We start from the raw sequence: 20,507 nt of genomic DNA, 5'->3' as shown, positions 1-20,507 counted from the left end.
CAAAGAGGACAGGGGGCCATACAAACTCTGCCAGGAGAAGGTGCAGGTACATGCCCAGTATTTTTAGAATATCTCACTGATGCTGTAGGATCACTGTTTATGGTGCAGCTGCAGTGGCTTTTATTCAGTCTGTCTTACCTTACATTCACCTCTCACAGTAGCTCATCAGTTAGTGAGAATTTTGCAGAATTTGGTGCAGTTGGTGTGGTTTTTTAGACGTTATGAAGGGAACCAAAATATGGACTGTATTGTCCATGGCTTACGTCTGGTGGTCCAAGGCCAAGGTTAGGGTGCAAGTGCAACCCCAATGATCTCATTCCTGCTGTGGAGGTGGACGAAAGCCCAGAGCAATAGCCACAGGTCTCAGGTAGTGTTCAACAGAGCTACAGCTCTCAGCAGCAGAGGGTCTGGGAGACCACCCAGCTGAAACATCTTATTCACCCAGCAATTGGGCTCACCTGGGGAAAGCTCCGCTCCAGACCCCAGAGCCCCGAGGGGTATAGTCAGAACAGTTCACTTCTGTGGTGCAGCCCTTAACTGGAAAGGCTCTAAAGCAACTGAAAATGTGGATCAAAAGTATGTGGGAGATTGCACCAGCATCAGGCAGCTGGCCAGGCAGAGCGTGGGCTGGTGCTGCCAGATTTTTGTAAGTACAGGAGTTGTGAGAGTGATATGGGAAATTTAAGATGTGAAAGATGGCTTTGGTGGCAGACCTGCGGAGCAGATCAGAAGCAGCTGCTGGAGATGCAGCAGCAGCAGCAGGTGATAACGGAAAGTGTCTGACTGAAGAGGTTTTGCAAAGGGAGCTGCTCTGAGGAACAAATCTTTTATAAATTGTTTCCTTAATCGTCTTGGCATAAGAAGCTGCAGTTTGCTGGTGGGAGTTCCTCCTGTACATCTCCTGCTGCTGTGCTGCTTGTTTTTTGGTCTGGGACTTGCAGTCAGTAGCGAGCTGCCTCAGGTTGGATTTTCATTGGAGTTGAGAGGGAACAGGACATGGCTGAGCAAAGGGTGGGAGTTGTCAGCTCTCAGGGGAGGGCAAGAAACTGTTTCATGAGCCACAGGAACCACTGTACCAGGCAGGTCACCTTGGAGATAACCTGAAGATCTCTTCTTCCCAATTTCTGGGGTAAGGGGAGGGGCTCAGGTGAAGGAACATATTAACAAAACATTAACTCCATGTTTATGCTTATTTGTCTTTGGGGCTGCAAGGAAAAAGCAGTGAGATGTGCAGGTAAAAAGTGCAGGTAAAAATCTTAGCACCTTTGGCGGAAACTTCAAGTTTGGGAGTAATGCAGATGTTGCAGGAGGGGCTCAGGTCAGGAGAAGCAACAATGTAAAGCCTGGCAGAGGAAAGTCACTTCTTCAAAAAGGATTTTGGAATTGAGGAAGGACTAAGTAAAAAATAAACAGGAAGATCCCTAAAAAGTGATTTTTCTCATCAGCTTTATTTTGTGCATATCTGCCCAGGCAGCTCCCATTGATTTGATGCTGAAGAATTTTTCTGATTTTAAAAACTGCAACAAATTGCAAGCAATTGCACACGTGCTTACCTTTAAACATTTGTGTAGCTGCATGTCTGATTATAATTGTACTCCTGTGAAAATTTTTGGTGGACCCAAGGACTTAATCCTGCAAACCTCACTGATCACATCGCTGCATGTATGAATTTATGCTTGAGGATTAAACCCTGCCTTCAGCTATGAAGCAATTAATTTTTATAAGCAGAAAACGTGCAGGGGTGGAGGAAGGTGGGCCAGGTTAAAACACACTGTAAGTGGAAGATCTTTCACTACTGGTAGGTATGTGTTTCTGCCGCTGAGGCTATTGCTGGGGAAGCTGCTGTCCCAGGCTTCTTGCTTATGAGGCAAATGCTGATTTACTCTGTTTGACACAGAGATGGAAATGAAACCTGATTTTAATTCCAGTTGCATAAGTGTGTGTGCGCCAGAAGCACTTTCCCGGGAGAGCCCCTACAATTCATTGCTCTGGTTTGCAAATTCCCTGACAGCCACCGAGCTGCCAGAGCCATGCATGCTGCAGGCACGGGAGCAAACCACTGCCACAGCCAGGAGGTGACCACCCACCTGAGATTGCCATGGACCAAATGGGCTGGGAACACCGTGTGAATGTGCAAGGAGAAAGCATGGGAAGAGAGGTTTGAGTCAAGGACTGAGCAAATAAATAAAAAGATTAGTTGGTTCAGACACCCAGCTCTGAATTCTGCTCCATGGGAGGCATTTCTGCTGTGGCTGGATTGGAAGAGTGTGGTCGGGTGTGAGTTCTTAGGAAAGGGGTGGCACAGCCAAAAAGTTGTCCAGTTACTTCCAGTAACCTTCACCAGCTCAGCTGCAGACTTCAACAAGCTTTCTCCCTGGTGTGGGCTGTGCTCAAAGCCCTGCTCCTGTGGAAAGGACCTTTCTTCTTGCAGAAAGGAGCTTTGCTCAGTTCTGAAAACCCTCAGGGATGCTTCCCCCAGCACACACAGCCACATAAAGACAAGGCTCTGCAGAGGAGCACACCTACTCCTGCCACACTGGTGTAAAAGGTGAGGTTCTTAAGTAGGACAAGCTGAAGCCACCTGGTTTTTGAGGTGGTCTTATCCACACCCTGAGGGTTTACCTGCTGATGGTGAATCTCATCCCTGTCTGGTGTAAATCAGGAAAAACACTAGTTCACCTGTTGGTGGCATTATCACCTCTTGTAAATTATCACTATCTAATTGGAATCAGCTGAACATCTAGATTGAGCTGGTTATCCCTTTCCCCTTCCTCCTGCAACAGTGAGGGGATAAACTGGGCTTCCCAAATGGCAAGAGAAACAGCCTGGAGTTGGCCCACAGCTCTCTGCTGAGGAGAAAGTGATTCTTTGCCTTCAACAGGTTTTAGAATAGTAAAAAGGTTTGGTATTTCTTTGCATTGCAAATGTATGGAACAGCATTAAGCTGCTGCAGCCACGATGGTCTAAGCTCTAAGAGTACACATAGAGTAAAGTTGGAGTTTTCTTCATTCATTTCATCTGACTACTTGGAGGTAGGGGGAAATAAGAAACTGCTGGACACCTGGGTTTTTCTTCCCATCTATCTCTGTCTTCAGAAATGGTCTGTGAGCCCTTCTAGAGATGGAGGGGTGGACCTGGAGCAATGACAATTCCTGGGACATGAGGGTGGGCATCTCTGATAGCTTTTTCAGAGCTATTTGTGACAGAGTTTATCTTACCTGTTTTCAGTTTCCCTGCCAGTGCTGTCCTAGAGCTGAAGTGGGCAAGCTAAACCTGTCCGGGCAGCAGGAGGCAGCTGCTGGCCCATGGTCTGGTGTGACCCACCCGTGTGGGGTGTCTCTGCAAAGGTGTTTGATGCCCGTATTTGAACGAGTGGATCGCAGACATTCAGGATGTTCTGCCAGAAGCCCCAGTGGTTTGGCAGGCTTCCTGAAGCTCATGCCCCTTCTTGCTTTCATTGATGTCCGTCTTAATTATTTTATATATACCGTTTCTTGCTGCATGAAAGAGTGCTTCCACAGTCCTGAATGTGTGAGAAGGAGGCTTTGTTGTCTGTTATTACTCATGTAATTAAGCAGTACTGGTAACTTTTTTATAAAGGAATATGAAAATAATTAGGTTGGTTTCAGCCAAGCTCATTGCAAACATCAGAAACCCCTGAATTCAGATTAATTTGATGTTTTTCTAGGCTTGCTGTAGTCTTTAGATTAGTTTAGCGGGTTCGGTTGAAGGTACAACCAGTCTCTTTAGGGCTTTCTGTCTCTTTGTTGTTATATATCAACCTCTTAAATCATTTATTAAACCACTACCATTAATAATGGCTGGGAAATATTCTCATAGCTAAAACTAGACTAGCCCACACACTTTAACAACCTGCAGTGAAAATGCTTGTCACCAGCTTTGCTAGCGGTGGAACATGTAAGTCTTAAACAGAAACGGCTCTCTAAGACTAAAGAAACAAATGAAAGGCTTGCTGTTCTATTAGCTCGACAAACTATGTTTCACTCTTGTCTCTATTTGCCTTTCTGCGTAGCAGTATATGCCCCATTTCCAAAATGCTCGTGTAAACAGTGGGGAGGAAAGCCTTGTGTGTGGCTTTTGCTAAGATTGCAAATTGTGTGGGCAATGCAACTCAACAGAATTTTAATGAGATTTGCAAGCATGTATGCTTAAGCACAGGGAAATATTTCATAACTCGTATTCTCTCTTAACTGACATGGTTTTTTGCACACAATAATTTATGTGCAGGCAACAAAGGAAAGTGCTTTGACAAAACAGTCAAGACTGTCTTTGAAGAGCCCAAGGAAATTTTGTCTGGGTAGATTTATTCATTCTGTAATTAAAAGACTTTGATGCAAAAATGGCATACTCCAGAATTTGTAAACTGCTGCTCTGCTTAGTGCTCCAAAGGTCTCTTCTCTTCCCGTTAGTCAATATTCTGCTCAGAATTGTACATTATTTGCATATAAAATAGTGCATAATATACATTGTTTTGGTGACCACTTGAGCTATTACTTTTTTTAATTTTGGTATTAAGTCTTCACTATTTGGCTCCTGATGTTACTGAAGAAGTTCAAGTTCCTGTTGTCGGTGCTGTATCCTCATTCATTCTTGATGTCTCTACAGCCATCGTTTTATTATGACAGTGAAGAGGGACTCAGGTACCGCTTGCAGCATCCAAACTGATGTGCATAATGAGCAAATCAAACCACTACCTACTTTACATTATGCAAAGAATATGCTGGGCAAAGTGTGTGTGTCTGAAACGCTCTGACAGCTCTGTGCGGTATGGTCTGAACTTAAGCAAAGTAGTAGGGCTACACTAAGTTTATGCTGGTTGCTCCAGCAGACTGTGAATGTGGCTTTCCACCTCCCTGTTTACAGACAGCTCTTTGCAGGGCTGAACACTTGTGCATTTTTGTTTGGCTTTCTTTTTCCCCATCTCCTCTAGCAGTGCAGTGTCTATTTTTATGTACTGGTGGCAGCTTCAGAAAAATGCAGATCCTGCCTTTGTCGATAAAATCTCACTTTGTATGGATGGCAAGGCAAAAAAAAACCCCAAACCCACAAAACCCAACCCCAAACAAAAGCACTTTGGGCACCTACTATAGGTGTGACCTTTATGCTTTTACATTAAGTTTCAGCACTCTATGAGGTTGGGATGAAGGCTGGCTAAAATCTTTCCCTCCCATCTGTTTGCATCTCTGGAGTTTTGAAGGAGTCAGTGGACTTTCTATAAGAAAGGGGTAAGACTGTTGTCTTGCCTCCTCTCTGCCTTTACCTACAAAGGCAATGACGTGAAGCTGCAGTCTTCATCTTGACTACAAGACTGTGGGAGCAAGGTATATGGTAGAAGGCTGAGGCCAAGTGGTACAGTGTGGGTCAAAGCTGACACATGGCAGTCAGATAGACGGACATGGAAAATGGAAAGCAGAACCATCTCAGCCACAACCTATTGGCAAGAGAAAAGTTACAGATGCACATACCATCTGAAAAAGAAGCTAAGTTGCATGGGTGTGGTTAATGGGCTACACTGGAGTGATGGGGCTGTGAGGCATGGGCTCATGGGTCAACCAAGGCAGGGTGCCTGCTGCCTGGTTTCTTGTAGCATGGAAGAAGCCTTGCATAGCAATGATGTGCAGGCCAGGAAACATCCACATTTGGGGTGTGAAGGTCTGTCTTTCACATAAATTTGAATGCATTCTCTAAAATTTTGGAGCTTTACAGTGTTCTAATATTTGGATGCATGGTCTCAAGCTCCTACTGGTACCAAGAGCCTTTTGAAGTATGTAAGACGGAAGAAAGTAAATAGAAGAATGTGGAAAGGTTGTAATACAAACAATCAAACACCTATCAAGGGCAACCACATTCTCCCTGGACTGGCAAGATCCTGCTGTGTTGCCTTTTCTTATGAATATCAGTTTTGTGCTACCATGCAATTGTAGCAGCAGAACCTGGGCAGAGAAACCTCTCTGAAGGACCCATGAGGTTAGGCTGAACAAGCCTGGTCCTTGAGAGGGGTGGATTTACATATGTTTGAGTAGATTGTTATGGTCAGAGTAAACAGGTGTATTTCAGAGGGCTGAGAGTGGACTGAGGTCTCCAGAGTGGTGGTTGTGACCTTTGCAAAATGCAGACCCTTGGGAAAGGCAACCAGTCTGACAGCTAAATGGATATCCTGGATCTCAAGGGGCCTCTTTCTGACTTCAGCTACATCTACTTAACCTGATGTGCTGACAGTGGAGGGGTGGCTTCATGGGACCTGTTTCGGGGGCGAGGGGCATTTCTTCGGCATTCCTTTGAAATAGGCAACCAGCACCACTAGCATTTCTAGTTCACCACTGAAGAACAGGGCCACAGAGCTTGCGTGAGGGACCCTTGGGGAGTGTCTTACAAGGGAACCCAACCACCAGGCCCGGCATGGGGAGCCCCCTTTCTTTTGGAAAATACTTAGGAACAACGGGAAAGATGGGCCCTGAGAATGTGGACATTGAATGCTCTCTTTTCCCTGCCCTGTGCAGATCAGCTCAAGGTGCTTCCAATCCTCTCTGTGAAATCTCAGGTATGAATTTCTCAGCCTCCATTAGCTGAAATTTTTGTGTCATAAAGTGTGAAAACCCCCACTGTTGTACACAAAAGGAGGACTCAGAGAAACCCCGGTGGGCAGAAAGGTGGTAACGGAGGCAGTTCTGGTGCCGTTGCATCAGCAAGGACTTTTATTTTGCTCTTAGCAAACACCAGTGGTGCTGGTCTCCTGGGTGAGAGGGTGCAAAGGGGAACTGTGCAAAGTGAGGTGTGGGGCTGGGATCCCCCCAAGCCCAGAGCGATCCCTGCTGGGAAAACCTCTGTGCTGAGCCTTTCCCGTCCACGCTACTGCAGTCGCTGCTGTGGAGCATCAAGCGAACACACCACTCTCAATCTTGTAATGTGCTGCCCAAGCAAATGTAAAATATTTAATCTGGCATTGCCAAAGGGGTGCTTTATGACTTATGCCAAATTACATTATATAAACATAATTAAAGGGTTAGCTTTGTTTGAATCTGTCATTCTAAGCAATAAAGATGTCAGATAATTTATTGTTACATTTTGATACTCACCTTATTAAGCTAAGAAGTGTTTTTGTGTGTGCATGTATGCATATGTGAGCAGCATTCATGGAGTTAGTTTTTTTAAAGGTGACCGAGTCTGAAGATGTTGCTGATGGAGTCCAGGAACATTGTCTGCTACAAAACTGGCTTCCTTTGCTTTTGAGCCCGGATGCCTGTGTTCCTACAACTGCTTGGGGAGTCTGAGAGGGGCAGGAGTCCCTCATCATGCATCCATGGCAGCAAGGATCTGGGGAGGAGAGCAGTGAGGTGCTGGCATCACTGCCGGGGGCAGAGCTGGGCTTGCACTGGGGGTGGCTGTATGCATTAAAGGTGGGACATGACCCCTGCAGACCAAAAATTGTCAGGCTGTGATGGGACAGGATTTAACAACATTAAAAACACATGATACTTCTCATGGGAAAAAAAAAAAAAAAAAAAAAAGAAAAAATATGTTTAATGAGTTGTCTCTTCTGCCCTGTAGGCCTTTCATGCCTGGTAGGTTTCATTTTGCCTAGTAGCGGGTAGCATCCACAGTGTGCTGCACTGAAGGTCCACCACTTCAGCCAAAACTTGTCCTTGTTTTGCAGGCAGGGGAACAGAGGTGCGGTTAACTGGCTTATTGAAGATGGGGGAGGATTTGGCTGGGTACCTGTTTGTGCTGTGGGTACCAGCCACCAGCAGCCCCAGCACGGTGTGGGATGGAGCAGAGCAGTTGCCAGAGCCCAGGGCACATCTGTCCTTAGCTGGCAGGGAGCTGGGGCGGTTTCGGCTTGTGATGGTAGGTGCTTGGTACACCGGGGCTGGTGCAGGCTGATGTGCTGGGTATACGTACGTTCAGCTTCTGGACCAAAAAACCACCCTCCCTTCCCTGGATACTCTATTTTAAGACTGTGTTACAACCACTAAATCATTGGAAAAACAAACCCGAATCCTGTAAAGTACTAGGACAAATATTTTCAAGGTTATTTTAAGGTTTATAAAAAATATTAATCTAGAGAGTAAAATACACTTTACATGATTAAACTGTCTTAATTTTGCAGTCATGCACATGGACTCCTTACTGGGATACAGAAATTAAAGATGCCTCTGAGTCTAGAACTTAAACTATCAGTGTCTGAGAGCATTTATGAATTAGTAGGTGCAATTATCCTCTTGAAATCTGTTGTCAAGATAGGCTTTGTTTAAAGTAGGCTCTCCTTTTGGCTGCTGTTGAGAAAATGCGCTGAGCTATAACATGCTGTTTGTTCACCTCTCCAGAACAGTGGGTGCACACATTGCTGAATTTGTCATTCGTTCACCATTCATATAGCATAAAGCCTCCTATTTAATATTGAGCAGTTGCTGTTAGATGCCTGAATGGCCAAAGATTTTTTTTTTAAAAAAAAAAAGTTCAATTAAAGACCAAGGCAAAAATAGATTCACAGGTTTTCTGTTTCAAATTAAACTCTTAAAAGCCTCTTTCCCTAATTTCTTCCATTTGAGTTTTGGATCTGGTCCTAAATGCTGGGTCTGAAACCCTGGACTACACCGCAGTTTGTGCCCGTGTCAGTGACAGGCTGGATCCAACCACACCGAAACCCAGGGAAGCTTTGGGTGTCCTGCCTAGGTTCAGCAGAGCCACTTTGCCTTGCAGAACCTCTCTGCCATGTTTGACCCCACCTGTCCCCCCACGGCCTGTCCATCCCATGTCTAATCCGCCCAGGGCCAGTCTGGGTAAATATAACCTACTATATAAATAACAGGATCTGTGTTAGCTGTGAGGAATGGTAGGGGTTAAGTCATTTATAAGTTCAATTAATGAATTAAACTCGGTGGGAGACCTGCAGTGTTTCCCAGTTGTTCTCCAAGTATCACAACAAACCTCATTTTGGGAATGGTATCTAGGGGGGTATCTGGCTTTCTAATGTGGGGTTTGGTTTGGGCTCATCTCTTTCCAAAATATTATTTTAACCACTCTTTGTATTTCGTTTCCATACTTTTCCTTTGGTATGCTTTGAGAAAAGATTCTGCCAAAGACAGAAATGCTTTGAGCCCTGGAAAACATTTTTTTGCCATGTATATGGAAGGCGTTGTTTTGCTTGGCTTAGCTTGTGAAATACATGGCACAACCTGCATGAAATATTTGAGGCTGTGAGGAGACATGAGCAATTCTTGAAGGAAAAAAAGAAAGAAAGAAAGAAAAAAGTTAATTTTCATTCAATAGTCTCATTTGCTTACAGCCACACCCAGACAGGAGGTGTGGGGCAGAGCAAGGAAGAAGAGTTGATTTATGAACTTGTAAAATTAAAGTTGTTATAAAGTTAAAAAGAAACAAAACACACACCCCCAAAAAAAGCTCAGGCTCATGGCAAGGTTACTACATATGTGAGCAGGAATTAAACCATTAGTGTTTGATAAAAATTCATGAGGCTTTAGAAGCACCAGGGGTTGAGATGAAAGCTCTGCCTCATGTGCCCAGGTTGTGAGGAAACAGGCTGCCAAGTGCCCCCATCCTCACCTGGGTGGGCTTCTCCCATAGAGGGTCGCTGTACGGTGTGGAAGGGTAACTGGGAGTTAATAGGGTTGTAGGGTAATCTAGGCTGGCAGGGACCCCTGGAGGTTTCCAGTCCACGCTCCATCTCAAAGCAGGGTCAGCAGCAAGTGGTTGCTTCCCTGAGCTCCTCTCCTGCCCTTGGAGTGGCCAGGTGGCTCATAATAGAAGTGTGAAGAAGAGATGGCAGAAGCAACTGAATCTGGCTTGACCTGCCCTTCAGCACTGAATTTGGATTTCTAGAGCAAACTAAAAACTAAAACCAGTACTGAATTTGGATTTCTAAACCAAACTAGAGCAGCCCCTGGGTTGCCGTGTTTCAGGCTGGTGCTGCTTGGAGCTCCTGGTGCAACAGGGACCTTGGGGTTAAAGCAGGATTGTGGCCACTCAGTCTGCAGCCCGTGCCCGCTCCTCCATGGCGTGGTGGAAAAGGGCTGTTTGATCTTGTGTCTGAAGTGCGTGACTAATCTCCATCCATCGGTTCTGTCTGTGACAAGATTTTGGCTACAAGAAGAGGCTGTGGTAGTAAGCACTGCTCCCAGGTGGTGTGCTGTCGCACTGCTGCCAGTCACATGCTGGGCTGACATAAGGGCACTTGGCCATCATCTGTACCCTAGTGTTCCCAGGGCCCTGTGACACCACACCAGAGCAAACCAAGATGATACGTCTCAGATTTCCAAATCCAAGTCACAGCTCCACGGAGGGGCAAGATGTGGGCAGAGGGACATAGAGCACCAGTGGAGGAGTTGGGGTTGCTGCAAGGCACAGCAGCCGTGGGATGGTAGCTGGCTCCTCGGCACTGCTCCTGCCTGCAGCTGGTGGCACTTTGCGCTCTAGTTTGCTTGTAGCTGATTGCTTAACACCTTGCCTGGCAGTTTTCCTGACGTGCCTCCACCTGCAAACGAACGTCTTCTCCTGCAGCCCCTGGCAAAGCAGGCCATGCTCCAGTTGGGAATGTTTCTTGGAGAGATGCCTGGGAAGGAGAACCAGGGCTTCGAGGGACCAACTGGCCCCCAGACCACCCCCCTGACTCCATCCAAGCACTTTTCCGCTTGTCAGGGGAGCTTTTACTTCTCCAGAGCAGATAACGTTATTAGGATGGCAATAAAATTGTAAGGCTGAGACTGGGTGGGCACCTTTTTGGGTGCTGCTTGTTTGCTTCTCGAAAGTGCTGATTTTTTTTCTTAAATTGCAAAGTGTCCTTTGAAGGTGTCCTGGGCTGCTGCCAAGGGCAATTTCTTCAGCTCAGGGGAAAGTGTGTGGATCTGGTAGCTGTGGGACAGATGGGATCAGGAGCCTGGCAAGTTGCGTTTTTTGGGAGGTTTGCATGACCGATGGTGGCATAGGCCACCTGGTTCCAGTGGCCCCCATGTCTGCAGTACAGTGTGGACCAGCACCTCAGCTTGGTGTGGACCACACTAGCAGCTCAGTAATGTCCCATGTCTCTTCAATGCCTCTTCATTTTGCTTGTTGCTTGCAAGGGTCTGATAGGCATAGCTTGTGTTTTGGAAGGGGGAAGAGGAGGTTTATAGATTTTTAAATTTTAAAAAAGTGTTGCAATGAGTCTGACACCAGCCAAAATATCTTGACACCAACATTCCTGCCAGCAGCCCATGCTGTGGCTCGAGCTACAGCTTGTCCAGCATGCTGGTGTGTGGTCCTTAGCATGTCCACTTGTTATTTCTGAAGACTTCATTTTCCTCTGCAGGCCTTCACAACCCTAGTGCAAATCCAGTTAATAAACCAAAAAAGGCTAGAAGCTGCACTTCTAGCAGGCAGTTGGAGACCAGATGATGCCCACAGTTGTTCCTATGGCTTCTGCCCTCAAACCCATCTTTTCCTGCAGCTGGAGCAAAACTCAGCAGACACACAAACGCTGCACAAGGATGAATGAGAGCAAAACCATTGAGAAGACCTCGGAGGACAGCTGGTTCCTGATACAGTCTGTCTGAGCTGGTTCCTTCCAGGTTCCTCCCAGCAGAAGCAGCCCCTCTAATCTGATTATCAACTCCTGAACCATCAAGCCCAATCTCTGTAGCTCATCTCCACTATGAGCTTTTATCGTAATTGATGGGGAAACATTGCTTTTCGAGTGGAAGAGTGGTTCTCCCTGTTAGGCTCTAGAAGTAGAGCACATGTATGAGGTCCTGGCATTTTTGCTGCAGGCATCATTAAATCTGTTTAATTTGACTGTATCAGTGTGCCCGGTGCCTGCTGTGTGGCAGGGGAGCAAGCACCCATGCTTGTGCGCACTCCTGCAGAAAGACCTGGACTTCAGGAAGGGGAAGAAGGAAAATGGGAAAACTGCTGTTGAGGAGTGATGGTTTGCCATTGCTTGATTAGGATGATTTAAATAATCCATTAGGGAGCAGGCAGGAAGAAGGAGCATCACCACCCACTCTCTGCCAGTGAGAGTGATTCGTTGCTATTATCAAGCGAGCAGCTGCTTTTTTTGGAGCCGTGCACAGAAGCTGTGGGCCTCACTGGAGGATGGGCTTGGGGGATTGAAAAGAATGTTTTTGCTTAGGAGAGGGGGAGCCCTGAGTAGCTGAGACAAGTGCAGCTGGTCATAATCAGCTGAACAGCGAGGGAAGGGCGAGGAAGCTGACCTGCTGGCAGTGGGAGAAGAAGAGCCTTTGAGGAGGCAACAAAACTCTTTGGGACTAGGGAAAAGTTGCACAGTGCAATGCAGAAGTGCTGTGTGCGGTGCTTGGCTCTCCACAGGGGTTGCGTGGGATGTGGGAGGAGCAGGGCTGGAAGCAGAGTGTCTGGGGATGAGCAATGGAGCTGTGGGGGGCATGTCCCAAAACACCAACCACTCAGTCAGTGGGGTGTCTCCATCTCCCTCATCCTCACTGAAGTGCAGTGTCCTTGAAATCTCCCTTGGTTTTGGCCATGGCCTGAACATAATCTGGAAGAATTAAAAACTGGGTAAAAAAAAGCCATCCAGGCACTTCAGTGTGGTGAGCACGGGTCCCAAACGGGTGCTCTTTTTAGCCAGACAGGTTCTGCCATCCGCACTTGGTTTCATCTTCCAAAACAACAGGGTGTGAACTTTGATATTTCCATGTTGTATGGCAAGAAATAACATGTCTGTAACAGTTTTAATCCCAGGTATTACCTCTCCTCCAAACTTCAGAGATATACTGATATACACACCCTGCCTTCCCGCATGTGAGAGGGTAATTAGGAAGAAAAAATCCGGTTGTCTGTATGTTGCTACACGTCCTTCTAAGCAATCCCATTTTCCATAGGGATTATGTGCAGCTGAAGAGCAACCGTTATTGGGTATCCTGGGTGCTTTGCAGTGCATTGTGCACGTAAACAAACAGTGAGACAGATTTCAGTACCTAATTATTTTACCCAAGAGAAGTAAATGAGAGCTTCAGAGCCCTGTGTCAGTACAGGAATGAATAATGTGTCTGACTTAAAGAAAATTTCAGGACGGAATAAATTTAATATATTGGATTGAATGGTCATGTGGATTGTAACCTTTGATTTTTTTCAATATCTTTTCATGACAAAGGTAAAACTGATGAATTAAATCCTCTAATTAATATCCTCTTGGCTGGGGATATGAATAGTATGTAAATGTTTCCATTTGCTTAGCTACACTTCCAAAATGGGGATACAGAAATGCATAGCCTATACCTCTAAAAGGTGATGTTTCTGCCACTGTCCTGACATTAGCCTGGTCCAGTTGTCTGCATGTCCCCTTGTCACGCTGCCATAAGTCAGGAAAAAAACCTTAAATCTAAGGCATTTATAGAGAATTTTGTTTCCTCTTCTTTGGTTTGTTTTTGGTGTTGTTTTTTTTTTTTTAAATGAATTCGTTAATGCCTCTTTAAAAAAAAAAAAAAAAAAAGGAAGGAGAAGTCTTGCATCTTCCTCCAGGTGAATACCAACTATTCACTGAGATAAGACAGTGGCAATGCCTCTGTTTCTGCTTTAAAGTCTAATATAATGGAGTTTTTGTGACACTAATTGAGTTATTAAGAGTACTGGACACAGGCTGAAGTCTGAGTGTATAACAGGAATCTGTACAGTTGTTAAAGACATCAGGGGAAAATTACACTTGGAGTTATAATGAAATAATTCCAAAGTATCTTCACTGAAATTAATGAGTTTACTTTGGATTCATTCTCTTGTAAGTAGGAGGTTGGCAGCAGCAGGGATAAGAAAGTGGCTTTCTCTGAAATAGGAAAGGGAAAAATACGAGCTAGACAATGACACAGAATTGATTTCTTAAGAAAAACCCTCTCATTCTTTTTGCATTGTTGGAAATTTTTTGGGAAAAAAATACTGTAAAAATTAAGTGAGTGGTAGAGGGGTGTGTGAGGGAGATGGGACCAGTTTGGTTTCAAATTTGAGGTTATTCACATGGTCTTCTCCGGTTATATCACGTTAAAAGAAAAGGAAGAAAAAAAATTGACGGGGGAGAGGACACCAGCCCTGTCTCCAGCTGTGCTCAGCAAGGTTAATCTTTCTCAGGGGTCAGGCAGCCCCTTGGATACACTCCTCTTCCTCGTACTGCGTGGCAGTGGGCCACGTACAAGACAGACTGACAAGCAGCGCCATTCCCAGGTCGGGCTTGGGTCCTTCTTTCCTTAAGAAGTTCAAACCCTGGTGTGCAGCAGATCCTGCTGTTATGGGGAATTGCAGCAAGTGCAAGTGCAGCCCAGTCATTTAATGTGAATAAATTGGGACAAATTCCCAGGTTTAATGTGGTTAGAATATGTTTATTTCGTGTCACACCCTGGGCTGCAGGGCAGGATGGTCCCTGTGCCCCGCTACACATGCAGCTGTGTCCTGCTGAAGTCCCAAAAGTCTGAGGTTTCTGGGGACTACAATGTCTTTGGGGTGAAGGACCACTTTTTGTGCCCCCTGACACCAGGAGACATTGAACTAAATGCTACATCACTGTGGCTCGAGATGCTGGCTGCAGGGCTCGGTTTGCCCTCTGCTGCGCTTACAGCTTCCACGATTCCTATAAAATGTTGTTTACCAGTCCACAAATACACTGCACAGCCCAATTTGACAGTGGTGGGGATACTACTCTCATGTCACTGGCAAAGTATCTGTTGACCCGTTCATTCCCGCAACCAGTTTGCAATATCCACCCATTTCCACTGTTGCACAGGAGATTTATTGAAACAACTGAGTCATTAGGTCAATTGGATTGTCTCTTCGCTGTTTTGAATAATCCCTAGGCAGGCTGGGGTGCCTTATGAGACCATCTGAAACCTGTCCTCTGTCTTCAGAGGCTGAACTATAGAAGAGACCTCTGTGGGCACAGCACATGCTCCATTATAATGGGAATTGTAATGTTCTTGGGCATGGCTGTGAAGTATTTGCAAGACGATGGTATGGCAGACAGCATAGTGCTAGAATTTTTGTTCAAGTGCGTCCAGATGGCCTTAAAGGAAAAAAGAAACACCTCAACAGATATCAGTCCTGAACTGGTCAGGCAGTTGTACTAGATGGTTGTTGTAGGCTCCTTCCAACTGAAATAGCCTGTTTTATTCAAAACATCTAGGATTTGGTATTTGTTGTTCAAACACAGACACGTGCAGGTATGTTTGTGCTTATCATAGGAGTAGTGTGAAAATGTTTCAGTCAGTTTTAAGTCTTCATGGTTTTAAACTGTATGTAGTCCCAAGCTCTGTGACATTATTACAGGTGACAGTGTCACTTGGTAATCCTGGGTAAGCTGTTGAAATGAGGGTAAATAGAAGAACACAACCCTTCCCTGGCATCAGGTACTGAATACTGATTGGAGAAAGCTTCATTAAAAGGTCTTTGACAGGTATTTGTGTATTCAGGGGTTTACTTAGAGAGACATAGTATGGATTAGCAACAGCTGGCTGTCATGTTGGAAGCAGGATTATTCAGGGGCAACCACCAGCAAGAGTCATCAGATGGATGATGAACCAGTTTGCACCTAGAGCTCATGCAAGGGAGGAAATAAAGATTGTTTCAGCTTAAGGGAATAGGGAAGCCACTGGAAGAAACATTTAGCATACAGAGTGCAAGAGGTATTGACTGGAGCGATGCTGAGTGCAAGTGGACTGGATTTTGTGCACGTGGGTTTGCAAACAGGTGGGTCAGGCACCACTGGTAACTCATCAGCTGAGCAGCTGCACAGAGGGAATAACTCTTGTGTTCAACAGGCAGGAAAAAAGGGTGCAAAACAAGTTTAATTGCTCACAAAGAATCAACCTGGTGTTTATGTAGTGGTGAATGGTTATTTTAAAGGCCAGCAAGTGATGTCCTTAAAGCAGGGAGTGGGTTATGAGACGGAGTTAAATCTTGATATGTATAAAGTCCTGGAAAGGAAAGGATAAGCTTTCAAAGCAAGCATGTACAGCTGCTCACACTTGTTCACTAACCCTTCCAAAACGTGTCCTGTGGGCATTCCCACACAGCATCAAGTGAATTGCTGATTCAGGAGGAAGCCACGTTGCTGAATGGCAGATGTTCAAGTTACCACTCGCCCTCTGCCCCCTTGGATGGTAAGGCTGCCAGAGTCTGGCTTCAAATGTTCCCTTCCCTCCCCTCTTCCAGTTCCCTCACCCGCCCCATGCTCAATACGGACACTTTGATTCATTTTTCATAAATACAACCTCATGCACATTAATGTGCGTGATGAGAAAAGACAGAGTTTAGAAATACCCAGTGGATGCTGCTGGGGTAGAAACACCTTCAGGAAGGTGAACCTGGAGCATTTTTGCCTCTGCCATATACCAGGTGATGGGCTGAGAATGGTGCTGGGGGCTGTGCATCACCACTGCACCCTCCACCTGGAGCAAATTGCCTTCAACTTAGAGGTGTGAATTGCTCCTGCTAGTGCTAGTGAAAGGAGGAGCGGAGGGTGGGACAGGACCCCTCTGAGCATGTGCCCACCTGGCAGGGTGGCAAGGGAAGAAAAGCCTGGCAGATGTGTGCCGGTAAAGTCCTCAGGGAAAGGCAGCATGGATAAGCCTTTGGGATGGCACTAGTAGGGTTGTGATCAACCAGGGTTTGATTTTTTCCATGAATGTGGTACCTTGGGTAGATTCAGCCTGCTCCCTTTACCCCTCTTTGCAATTTTTGTCACCAGATCAAGCTATTAAAATGTTAATACAAAATATATAGTTAGTGCATAGCATGCTGTATGCTTCTGATATGTACAATTTTTCCTTTCTGTATGCAGACCCCTGTACCATGCCCCAGTGTGTTGGTGCGTTTGTTCAAGGCTCATGGATTCAGGGAAAGACAGTTTCTGTGCAACATCAGACAGATGACTCTTGCTTTTCTAAAAGGAGGTACAGAAAGAGGAGTTAATGACACAGGGCCACAAAACTGAACCAAACTTCACAGTATCTCTTTTGCATAATATTTTAATATAAGAGACCACATGAACCTCTTGTCCTAGGGAAAGGTTGATAAGAGACTAGAGTTTGGCACTGTGCTAGGCCTAAGGGCACAGTAGCTATAAATTAGCATAACAAAGATAAAGTTGCATAATCATTCCCATTCTAATTTGTTTTCAGTTAGCAATTTGTTGCAATCTTCAGCTTTTGAGCTAAATTTCCTGGGCTTGTTTTCCACCTGGAAAAAAGCATAGTGCTTAAGTGTATACTTACTTAAGCCAAATATTGCTAACTCATCTCTGCATCTAAGGAGAGAGAGGAAACTTTTCTCCTTTTATTATTTCTTATAATTCCTTCAGTGAATGTCGATAGAGCAGACACAGCTGGTTTTACATTGAAATGTGGTCTGGGAATGGGCCTTGCGAAGAGTGTCTGTCTTTGTTAGAAGAGTGCCATAAATCTGTTTAACATCGCAAGTTTGCAGCGCAGTAAAGATATTGTCAGGGAGCTGAGCTGCAAACGACTTCTGGATCACAGCTCTTTACTTAAAGGTGTCCACAAAGGCTCCTGTACAGAGCAAAAGTAATAAATAACTTGGTTTGTGCTGAGCCTGGGAAGGCTTCAGCTAAGGAAGGCTTACTGATGCTTAATGAAAAGCATAACAATAAATGTGGTTGCTATATATTGCTTAGAAACATCTGAGGTGGAGGGAAGGGGTTCTTGCAAGGGGCTGAAAATCTGAGCCCACATTCCTGAGACTTTATATAGGGTAGCTTGGGGCTGTGACAAAATCCTTGCATGAGACTTTGCATCGGGCACCTTCCACCTCTAGGAGATAAGGAGGAGCATTATCTCATCTCCCCAAACTGTCTTGCGGGGGTCATTCTCTGCTGCATGAAGTAACTTGTGTGCGGGTGGATGTTGCAATAGCATGGCCAAACACATCCCACGCATGGGCCCTGATTTCATGTGAGATACTGCTTTGCTTTTTGGTTTCAGGATTTTTTGAAGGTTTTCTTTTATTATTTTTTTTTCAGGTCTGCAATCGATCAGCCAAAAGTCTGGTTTCGCAGTTGCATTGATTGCTCAGGATTTTTTTATGATTATTTATATTAGAAAGACTAACCCCAGGGAATCCTGTCCCTAATCTTCTGTGCCTCTGCTCCTTCTCCTTTGGATGGGTCTCAGACAGGGGCTGGTCTGTGATGCTCCAGAGAGGGCAGTCAGCTCAGGTCTGGCAGCCCTATGGCGCTGGGCTGGTAATGCTCATTCCTGTGAGTGCAACCCAAAATTTTCCTTTGTAACTAGCAGCAGCATGTCAGCAAGGATGAAGAGACCTAGAACTGGATTTGATCACTGGGGTGGGTGGATTGGGATCACGTGATGCAAGAAGCTGTATAACAGACATTTGACCCCCAAAATGTGTCTTTCCAGGTCACAGATCCACTGGCATACATCAGGAGAGCCAACTGGGGAGATTCAAGGTAGGAACATTGACAAAGCATCCAGTTATTACTAAAAACACTTTTACTGGTAAAAGTGTTCACTAGAAGCCCTGTACAGTATTTATACAGGCCATGCGCAGAGCATGTCTGATTGGGGGGAAGTGTTTCCTCCAAAGCCTGGAGCTTTCTTGGTGCGCACAGTGCAGCATGTGTTTATGTTCAGAAAATCTCAGAAAAAATAAATTATTCTGGAAGCTGGAGAGGTCATCAGGAAGCCACTGAATTTCCTTGGGCCACCTTGCAGTGCTGGCACAGAGCTGCAGCCTGCATGGGGACATGACGCTTGTATCTGCACATGCAAAGAAATGTAAAATTGATTTGAATAGCTGCAAACTTCAGTGAGACTGTCCAAGTGGAAGGACATACAGTGCTGGTAACCCCAGCAATGGAGGCTTTTGCAGGGATGCTCCCGCTTGCAGGAACATGCCTGCGGCTGGGCTCTGCAGCAGCCCATTGCATACCAGCACGGCACAACAGACACCCCCCCATGCTGCACCCACAGCCAAGCCTTGCTAATAGCAGCCTGTTCATTTTGCATATTATTTTAAGCGCAGGTTTTTTATAAAAATCCCTTGTGTAGGTTAATCTCCCACCTGACTATTGGGGCACCCGGTTCCCCACCCCATCTGAGCGGTTAGACTGCATCTCTGCTTGCTGGTGTCCCTGGGTGCAGCTGAACCAGCGTTAACACTCATCTCCTGCAGTTAACACTGAGGCTCACTGAGGGGGTGCCCAATGCATTAATATAAAGTTAATGTCATTATGCTGCTATAATGAAATAGATTTATGTGTGCACCAGGTACGTTCTAGTATGTCAAAGCCAGTCAGAATTAATTCCATGGGTTTATTGTGCTCTTAGTGGCATAGTTCTAAACCCAATGTAAGATGTTCAAGTGGCAATGGTAAAAACAGTGAAAGCAGGTTTGAAAATCAGCCCCTTATTGCTTAAATTGCATTTAAATGCAGATCTTGATATCTGAGCTGGTGGAATTTTCCAGTGATACATAAAATTAGATCTTTGTATTTGTTTTTATTTGCTATCTGCCGTTCATTTTGTTTGCCTTGGTTAAGTTTCCAATTTTCCTTTCATACAGTCTCTGCATACTGATTAGACGTACTTGGTGGGAACATTCTTGCTTGGTGCCTGGTTTATAGGAAGATGCCTTGCTAAGCAGGACCTGCACAGATCCCAGGCTGTAAATAGCTGCCTTCACTGGAAACTTGGGATATTTGTTCCCCTTTGTAATCAGGTCCACTAGCAAATATCACAGCCTAACTATCACATCAGACAGAACCAGGGTAATAGCCCGAGTGCTTTATTTAATGTCGAAAAAATGCAGAGCTGGAAACTGTATTCTTACCTCTGCCAGTGACCGTTTCAGGAGTTTCAACACACCAGGAATCCCCCTGGTGCCTATTTAGACCAACAGTGATTTGCCATCCCATGCTGTCACATACCTCATTGAGCTCAGCTGTGTGAAACTTAAAATACTCAGACAATTCAAAAAGATGCTTCAGCACAAATCATGCTCCTAAACTACTGTTTTGATCTTCTGTGCTTCTTTTGCTATTTCTGAAGGTAGTTTTTTTCATAAGCAGAAACTTTTCATTAGCTCATAATTTTTGCTGTTTGCTTGAAAAATGGTTTCTTAACACACCCACACGCCCCTTGATCTGTTAGCAAAGCCACTGACACTGCAGGTGTAGCCCTGCTCCTGGACTTAGAAGCTCTGTTGGCAGAAGAAGATGAGCTCTGAGGAATAAAATGCTTGCTTCAGTTGCAACTATCTTGTGTTCAAAGCCCGGAACTATTGCAAGAGTTCATTTGATTGATCATAGATTAGATGAAGCTGATCTTTCCATTTAATTTCAGGGGCTTTTCTGGCTTGTGCTTGCTCAGAAACTCATCCTCTTTCCACTCTGATGATTAATATTCATGCAGTGTAAGGTTTTATACAGGTTGTGCCATCCATTCCTAAAAATAACATATAAACGTGTTTAATAGAAAGCTAATAAGTCATTCTGGAAGGTT

The sequence above is a fragment of the Falco peregrinus genome, chromosome 2, assembly GCF_023634155.1.
Source record: "Falco peregrinus isolate bFalPer1 chromosome 2, bFalPer1.pri, whole genome shotgun sequence".
In the NCBI taxonomy this organism is placed as follows: domain Eukaryota; kingdom Metazoa; phylum Chordata; class Aves; order Falconiformes; family Falconidae; genus Falco; species Falco peregrinus.
This window is presented reverse-complemented; position numbering follows the sequence as displayed.